This window comes from Lactuca sativa, chromosome 7 (genome assembly GCF_002870075.4).
Source record: "Lactuca sativa cultivar Salinas chromosome 7, Lsat_Salinas_v11, whole genome shotgun sequence".
In the NCBI taxonomy this organism is placed as follows: domain Eukaryota; kingdom Viridiplantae; phylum Streptophyta; class Magnoliopsida; order Asterales; family Asteraceae; genus Lactuca; species Lactuca sativa.
The window spans coordinates 60,325,444-60,335,849 of record NC_056629.2 but is presented as its reverse complement, the minus strand read 5'-3'; positions in this window follow the sequence as shown (position 1 = coordinate 60,335,849).

Genomic DNA, 10,406 nt, shown 5'->3' with positions numbered 1-10,406 from the left:
TTACTTCAAATAGAATAACCTAGGCCTATATATATATATATATATATATATATATATATATATATATATATATATATATATATATATATATATATATATATATATATATATATCATACTCCCTACAATGTTTAATGGTTGACTAACTTATGTCCACTAAGTGTAGTTAATTAATATTTTCAACTTTACGATTTAAGTTTAGGAATCTACTACAAGACACCTAATTCATTTAAACCATGCTCTAATACCAACTTGTAACATCCATATTTTCATATTAGGTATACCCCAAAAATATATTTATTTACAACCGTATAAAAACATTTTGGTGTACACTAGCATACTAGAATACATTAAGTGACAACCATGAATTAAGGATGAGCATTTGTACCTCCGGACCAGGAACCTGACCTGGACTTGGACTTAGTAGGCCTCAACAGGTCTAGTACAAGGCCCACCAATTTCTACAAAACTGGTATGGTGTAAGATCCAATCCGGTTCGGTTCAAATACTCATCTTATCATCCAAGAACAAGGAATCGGACCTAATCCTAGACCTGGTAAGCCATAACAGGTCTAGTCCAAGGTCCACTATTTTCTGTATAACTGACCCAGTTCAAGATCTTGTCTGGTCTAGTCGAAATGCTTACCCTACCATCGATAGTATTGGCATCAAGTACATGATCCGAGTCGGGCGCGACAATCAACCTTACGTGAAAGACAACATAAACATGGCATAAGCTATGAAGCTTAGTAAATAACTACTACAATAACATAACAACGTATATAATAAAATATTAAAACAAATTATCATTAAAAAAGAAACACCACATCTAACACCCATAAAATTCATAAAATTTAAACTTTTTTAAAACCAAAAAGAAATCATATTTGTTTACAATATAGTTTTCAAAACATGTTTAATATTAGATTTTTTACAATATCATAACACAAAGCACGAGGAGGAGCACGATCAAGCCTTCTCCTTTCCGCGATCATCTTAGGTACATGAAACATAACCCAAAACTGTAAGCCCAAAGCTTAGTGAGTTTCCTCCAAAATACCAGCACATAAACATAATAAAAAACAACATGCATACAGAACCTTCAGTATGACTGGACCGCCTCACCGGGCCTTCCGCCTATCTGGACCGTTCTCCAGGCCTTCGGACTGACTAGTACGCCCTCCTGGCTTGTAGTTTATCCGGGTCACCCTGGGTCTGTTGGCCTTCAATCTACATTGGTACGCCTCAACCTAAACCACTCCTCTTGAGCGTTTGTGCCTACGGCTTACAGCCGGCCCGCACCGAGTATCTTGGCCTACCGCACAAATCAGGACGGCCTCTTCCCAAAACAAGCACAATATGTTAACATATAAATAAGCAGGATCATGTGGGCACATAATACATGCAAACATCAATCATACATCTCACTACTAATTACTAATCCTCTCACAACATACAGTCCCATTACCATCTAACCCCCATAGAATGCGTAACCATAAGTAACCGGAGGTGAGATAGCTACCCGAACAGATGGTCCTACTCATGAGCCACAACCCAACAAGGAATAGACAAGAGAGCCTAGACCAAGAGTTCTCAGGATATCCTACATGAACACTGGCAGTCCCTAAGGGCACTCCATAGATGAAAACCAGCAAGCACATATAACATACAAATCTACAGGTTCTTACCGTAAAACAACATACTCAATACCAAAAGCAGATGTAACTGATCACTACAACATATAAGGATAATCCATACCAAAACACATATCGAACAGATCACCACAACATAGAAACATACCAAATATCAACAATCCAAGGAATGCATGGTCGTATATATTCAGAGGTGAGATAGTCACCCACACAGGTGATCCTACTCTAGAGCCACAACCAAACAAGGAACATGTAAGAGAGCTTAGATTAAGAGTCCTCAGTCTATCCTACATGACTATATACAGTCCATAGGGCATCCCTCTACTAACAGATAACCAAAACTAGTGGGCCGACATTAGTGTCTTCGATCCACGGTTATAGTGAGGGGAAACTCACCTCGATAGGCGCGTACATAACCACTATAGAAATGAAGGACTCTACCAACTTCAACTCACCTCCAATCACCTACAGGAAGATGCTTGAGTCAATACCCGATCACAGGTCATAGTCACTTGCAGTAGTGACCACCTCACATGAAATGGCGTTTAGGATTTCACATAAAATGACAATTAGGGTTAAATAAGAACACTTAACCCATTAAGGACTTAATCACTTAAGGGTATGGCTGATTAAGGTTTGACTTAGTCGTTCTCGGGTGAAATAATAATCCAATCAGCAGCCCAAATACGCACCTGATGATTGTCCAACTAGAGCTCCCTGATTCTAGGTTTTTTCACATAAAGTGGTAAGTAGGGTTAGTGTTCCACACATAACCCCTTAAGGACTCAATCCCCTAATTCCAATATTTCATTAAGTTAAATGTAGAGAATTATTAAGTATTATTTTAAGTTTAATTAACAACTTAAACGTAGGTCCCGACCAACCCCAAACTAGGGTTTTTTTTTTGACATTAGGGTTTTCTAAACCCTAATTAGGGTTTCCAACCCAACGCGTGCCACTCGGTCTAACGTTAGATGATTAGTTAATTAATTAAATATACATTTAATAAATCAGGAACCACCCACTGCCACCACGGGCAGTGGTGGTCGGTGGCGGTCCGCGACGGTAGCTACCCGCACACGGTGTCGGTTCGAGTGATAAATCAACAATCCAAGCATACATAAAAGTTCTTACATCACACACACACATACACACACTAACACCAAAAAGAACACTGAAAAAACCTTGATACAGCCACCAACATGGTGGTAGACAACGGCAGAAGGCGGCAGTCACCACCTCACGATGGTGGTGGTGGTGGGTTTTCTTCAACTTCCGACCAAGAATCGAACTTACAACCTTACACCATAAAAAAACGCACAAACACATCAAATCACACACATACAAACATCCACCTCTCACGATGGCTGGTTGCGGCATAATAAGACGGCATGGTAACAGCCACCATGGTTGGCGGCCATGGTGGCTCTTTTCGATTATCCGACCAACCAAGACACACACGCATGCCACTCAAGCAAAATACAAACTTAGCAGCCTCCTTTGGGGTGGCAAACGAAGACCGGAGCAAACAAAAATACAGGAGTCGCATGGCGACAACAGCAGACGTCGGTGGCTATCGCCGGACCAGGCACAACAGAGCAAAAACAAGGAGGCGGTCGCAACTCACTTTCAACCAGAGAATGTTGCATTGCCGTCAGATTCTGATCACGAAACTCTCGCCCTTGTCAATCAATTCTCTCAACAGCAACAAGGAATGTTGGTGGTTCTAAGCAGCAGCCAAAGGTCACCAGCTTTCTTCTTCCGATCACCTGCTGTCATGCCATCCAACAGCGGCCTTCGTCTTCAATGACATCAGTACAACAACGACGGAGCTCGGTGGTGCAAGGAAGCGACAAGGCATATGGAGGCGGCTAGAGGTTGGGGAAATAAGGGTGGCCACCGAAAATGGTTCTAGGGTTTAGGTTTAGGTATTTCATCCTTAAAAACGGGAGAGCATGGAACATGGGTTCAAGTCCCGTGTTTTACCATAATTTGATACATTTTGACAAGAAAAGTCCCTGCCTCTACAATTCCTTTTTAATTTAAATCCAATAATTACAAAACAACCCTTGCTCCATAAAAACCTTTACATTTTATGTCCTAATGTTACAATATAGACCCAAATTCTGGAAATTAAAACATTTAACTCCTTATCACTAACACTGAAAAATTATTACGGATTTAGGCTGAACGAAAATAAAATATAAAATCCATATCAGGGTGTAAGGCCTTATTATTTATTTATTTATTTAGTTTATTTGTTTTTTTAAACGGCATGTTACAATTCTTCCCCACTTAAATTAGATTCCGTTCTCGAAATTAGCTCCCGATTCTACTTCATGATGCTCTCCCCCACAGCGACCAACATGGATGAAAATCGGTGGAAGAAATCCGTCTCCGAGCTTCTATGTCAAATGTCGACACTCTAATCCCACACCAAAAGGGCATCACCGCAATGAAAACTAACCGATCGGATACTGAACTGAACCACATTCTTTCTCTGCTCCAGCAGCCCAGCTGAGCTATGCACTATCAACATTGGGGGATCACCCTCAATCAGATGATAATAGACAAGAAAACCCTCAACCTGATCTCCTAACACCCGGGGGTCTAAGCACAAGCACCCCTTGCATATGCTATCACAACTAAGACTAATACGAGTCGAAGATTTAGTAGTTGCGCAGAAGTCTGAAACTCAGAGAAATTATGATTGAAACTGAATCTTGGCACAAAGTCTTCCTGTTGCTGGGTTCCACTCTCCCTCACTTGACATATTCTAGAAATGGAGAACTTTGTAGTCCTTCGATACCCAAACTAACTAGGACTATATCACGTGATCCCAATCACTGATATCCTAATACACGGTAGGATCTGAATCCACACATCATTTATACATTCCACAACACATATGATCGAGAAAAAAGATAATGAATCCATTCATAATAAGAATTCAATCATGGTAGAGCTAATAATATAATTCCATTTAATTGATCATCCAAAATTACAACTAAACCTTAAAACACCAACAAAAATACAAATAAATACCAATACTACCACAACAGCTAACTACAAGAACTGCCAACTCAAATCTTGGTCCTCGGGACCTCGGTGGTCCCATGCCGATCATCAGGTAATTGCCAAGTTAAGGATGTAGGATCAAACACCTCACTGAGAAAAGGAAAATGGGCTCTAATGTGGTCTTACTGACTGCAATGGAAACAAACTCACGCATTCCGCCTGCAATCTCTACAAAAATGGCCATCGTCGCCACACCTGTGACATACAAAAGATATGTGCCTCTCTCCAACTGATCCTGAACTCTGGTTGGCAGACTTGAACCGCTTCGCTGCAGGCTAGGACTGATTCGGAGCCTGACACTGCTCCCTCGCATGGGTCTCTATCTCAATCTCTCGCCTCCTCGCGACATCCTCAAGCTTAGCGAGAGAACCATAGTGTTAGGCGGACACGAACTGTCGAATGTCCATCTTGAGAATACTCAAGTACCTAGTCATCTAAGCCTGCTCTAAAGCGGCAAACTTGGGACTAAACAAATCCATCATGGTGAACATCTTAGTGATCTTTGTCACCGTCTCGGTCGCCAGTCTTAGATCCCAGTACTCCTGGGCCAGTCTCTCCCTCTCTACCAGGGAACATACCTTGAACAGAACATCTCTGTGAACTTCTCCCAGGTCAACGCGACCCTCTGCTCCGGAGTATAAGAAATGATCACCAGTCTCAACCAATTAGTTGCTCCCAACCTGAGAAGGTTCAGAGAGTACTTAACCTTCTGGTCATCCGGACAGAACACGTGAAGAAACAACCCTCCATGTTAGATAGTCATATGATCTCCACATTCGATCTAAGATCCCATCAAACTCTGGGGGGCTTCGCTTTATCGAAGTCCCGGTACTGGAAAGCTTTCTCTCCTCGAGCTCTAATGGCAGCCACAGCCGCTGTGGCTGTAGCAAAAGCAACCTCAGAAAGTGTAGCATATCAATCATCGAAGTACTCCATCATAGCGGCCTTAATAGACCCAAACATCTTTGGTAGCTGAGCTCAGAAGTGAGCATCAACCTCCTCCTGCAGGACCTCCCTAATCTGGTCATCAGACGCAACTGGCCTACCCTGACTGCCAACTCCCGATCCCGATTCAGACCCAATCTCAACTCGTCTTGTTGTCACCATATTGAGAATAAACATGGGAGATAGCAAATAACACACATATCATAACAAAGGAACCAACTCCTAATAAAGCCCTAGGGTTTGTAATTTCTCTGTTACGCATACAGGTCGTATGCTTTCAGTTGTACGGGCCCATACTACCTTCCACACCTACCCGTAGTTGTCTTAGAGGATCATCACAACAACCCTAACAATACGCCACACTCTAGCATTGTCATGCACTCTATCCTCACTTCCTAGAGGAAAGTTACCCATATCGCGACTTGCCGGTTGACCCCATATAACTCATCCTACCATCAACTGCCACACGACCCTTTATTGGTTCTAGATAACTATAGCATGAACATTATCACATACTACACAACTTAAACAATCTAAGGCTAAAGGATTCAATCCTAAAACGGTTGGAGTCAAACAAGAGTTGCGAAGCAGGACCAACTCCCCCACCTTAAGACCATTTAACCCATGATGTATGTGACCTAGTGCATTCACTCAATAGTTAGGTCACACACGAAAGAGTCATAGAACAATCAATAGGGTATTCTACAAGAGATAAGGCATCAAATATTAGGTAATTCTATCATACGATTCTTGAGGATCCCTGTCCTATCACTAGCATGTTGTTCTAACCTAACATAATATAAGCTCAAATAACTTTTTGGTAATTTGGGGTCTACTTACTGGCTCTGGCTGATCGTACACACATCTCATCCTCATTATTTACTCTGAAAACAATTTGAAAATTGTTTTAAAAATCTTTTTCCTTATTTTGAGACTTGATTCACATGAGTGTTCCTCCAATTCACTCAACCAAGGCTCTAATACCAACTTGTAACACACATAAAATTCACGAAAATTTTAACTTTTTAAAACTAACCATAAATCATATTTGTTTGCAACCTAGTTTTCAAAACATGTTTAATATCATAGTTTTACCAAAATCATAACACAAAATACAAGGAGGTGCACGATCAAGCCTTCGTCTTCTTACGGTCATCAGAGGTTCCTGAAAAATAAGCCAAAACTATAAGCCCAAAGCTTAGTGAGTTTCCCCCAAAATCCCACCATATAAAAATAATAACAAACAACATGCATACAAAACCTTCAGTATGATTGGACCGCTTCACCGGGCCTTCAGCCTATCTGGACCATTCTCCGGGCCTTCGGCCTAACTGGTACGACCTCCTGGCCTACAGTCTTTCTGGGTTGCCCTGGGTCTGTTGGCCTTTAGTCTACAATGGTCTGCATCAACCCAAACCACTCCTCTCGAGCCTCTGTGACTACGGCTTACAACCAACCCACGTCGGGTATCTTGACCTACCACACAAAGCAGGAGCGCCTCAACCCAAACCAAGCATAATGTATCGACATATAAACAATTTGGATCAAGTAGGCACATAATATAGGAAAACATTAATCATACATCTCACTACTGCCTACTAATCCTCTCACAACATACAGTCCCACTACCAGCTAACCCCTATACAATGCGTAACCATAAGTAACCAAAGGTGAGATAGCTACCCGAATAGATGGTCCCACTCTAGAGCTACAACCAAACAAGGAACAAGAAAGAGAGCCTAGACCAAGAGTTCTCAGGCTATCCTACTTGACCATCGACAACCCCTAAGGGCACTCCATAAATGATAACCAGCAAGCACATATGACATAAAGTTCTATAGGTTCTTACGATAAAACAACATACTTAATTATAAAAGACATATCTAACTGACGACTACAACATAGCAGTATAATTGATACCAAAACACATATCTAACAAATCACCACAGCATAGCAACATACTAAATATCAACAATCTACGGAATGCATAGTTATATATATTTAGAGGTGAGATATTCACCCAGACAGGTGATCCTACTCTAGAACCACAGCCAAACAAGCACCAGGTAAGAGAGCTTAGATCAAGAGTCCTCAGTCTATCCTACATGACTATATACATTCCCTAGGGCATCCCTCTACTAACAGGTAAACAAAACTAGTAGGTCGGCATTGGTACCTTCGACCCACGGGTACAGTGAGGCGAAACTCACCTCGATAGGCATGTTGATAACCATTGTAGCAATGAAGGACTCTTCTAGCTTCAACTCACTTCCAATCACCTACATGAAGATGTTTGAGTCAATACCCGATCACATGTCATAGTCACTTGCAGCAGTGACCACCTCATATGAAATGGCGATTAGGGTTTCACAAAAAACGAAAATTAGGGTTAAGTAAGAACACTTAAACCATTAAGGACTTAATCACGTAAGGGTATGATTGATTAAGGTTTGACTTAGTCGTTCTCGGGTGAAATAATAATCCAATCAACAGCCCAAATACCTGCCCGATCATTGTCCAACTATAGCTCCCTGATTCTAGGGTTTTTCACATAAAGTGATAACTAGGGTTAGTGTTCCACACATAAACCCTTAAGGACTCAATCCATTAATTCCAATATTACATTAAGTAAAATGAAGAGAATTATTAAGTATTATTTTTAGTTTAATTAACAGCTTAAACGCGGGTCCCGACCAACTACAAACTAGGGTTTTTCTTTTTACATTAGGGTTTTCTAAACCCTAATTAGGGTTTCCAACCCAACGTGTGCCACTCAGTCTAACGTCAGATGATTATTTAATTAATTAAATATACATTTAATAAATCGAGAACCATCCACTACCACCTCGGGCAATGGTGGTTTGCGGCGGTCCGCGGCGGCAGCCACCTACACACGGCAACGGTTCGAGTGATATATCAACAATCCAAGCACACATAAAATTTCTTACATCACACACACACACACACACACTAACACCAAAAAACATGGAAAATGCCCGATACTGTAACGCCCGTAGATCCGGGCTAGTCAAATTAGAGGCAATAACTGTCGAAAACTACTTTTCAACAAAATATTATTTAGAATAAATAATATTAACCAAGTTGTAGTATATGTTACAAGGTTTTCGTACATATAAAGACCGCCAAAATCCGAGTTATAACGAAGAAGTTATGACCCGTCGAAGTTTCGCGATGGAACCGACACGATACCGGGAAGCATAAATAGTAAATTTACGATAGAGCGAAATTGAACCTTAGCAATCTAAAAGAAGGTCGTGGAATACGTAAAACCGAGAGCGTCCATAAAAAGAACGCCCAAATCTGACTTCGTATGAGGAAGTTATGATTTTTCGAAGTTTCGGATTAGCAGTGTACAGCCTGAAATTCGAATATTAGATCAAGCGGTTTTTAGCCGAGACGACCTAAAAAAGAATCGAAGATCTCTTTAAGAATAGAGTAACAAGAAAAAGATGGGCGAAAACGGACGTCGAATGAAGAAATTATGAATTTTTAACGGACCAATCCTGTCCCGGCCTGTTAATAATAGAAATTTTAAGATAAATTCAAAATTAGCCAACGGAGTCTAAGCGAAAGTTGTAGAGTACGTTCCACCTTCGCGTGGACATAAAGAACGTCGAAAACAGAGCTCGTACGTGAAAGTTACGAATTTTTAAAGTTAAAGCATGAAATTGTGAAGTCTGTTGCTAAATCGATGACGTGGCAGCACCACAACCGTCCGATGATGGTTTCAGAAGTCGCTTCGGATTGCGACACGTAGCCCCTCGCTACGCCCAGCGTCTGAGCTCGGAACGCGCCATGTACGAAGAGCCTTCCTCGGTCTACAAGCCTCCACGTAGCTCCACCGAAGTCGCGCCACCTGTAACCTTATCCGAACTACGCCCCGCGTAGTGATGTTGTACGCCCAGCGTACTTGCGAGGCCTCGGACCTATAAAAGGGGTGCGAAGGCAGCCGGTTTTTTACACCAAATCTTCTTCTCTCTCTAGATTTATTTCTCTCTCTAAGGTTCCAAACCCTCCCTAAAGTCTAGGTGAACCCGTAGCACCCTAAGGAAGCCCCGAGGCTCCCGGAGTCCTGAGAAAAAAGGGACTTTCGGTTTCGGAAACGCTGCTCCGAGCAAAGCCCGTTTTTCTTTAAAATCCGTTGTAAGTGAGCTACGCTTACGCAATTTTTAATATAGCTTCCAAATAATTATAGTAATGTTATTACGTCCTTAAAGTAATTATTTGGGCTATTATTATGAGTTATATTGAGTGTTATTTAACGTTTATATAATAATAATAGTTAGACTATTAATTTGCCGTGCTTATCGTTAGACTAAACCCTAGTGGTATTGATACTAGGTTTTGTTGAAGGAAATTGTTTTGAGAGTATCAAAGCGTTGTCCGAGTGCTGAGTCACCACCTTATCAGGTGAGTGCATACTTAGTTTCATCTTACACATAGATATGAAGTATTTTATATAAATTACGTGCTATGTGTGCATATTACCTGAGTACTTGCTGTCTATGCTGGATGAACGATTTTATACACGTTTTAAATGATTTAAACTTTATATGTATTATATATCTACGAAAATGTTGGGGTAAGACATGGGTAGATGATGAAATATGAGTTGGATGATGAGTTGAGAGGTGAAATAGACCGTGAGGTGAGGGACAGAGGTGGACGATGTGAGAAGCCTTTTCCCTAAATGATGGCCACGCCATTCAGC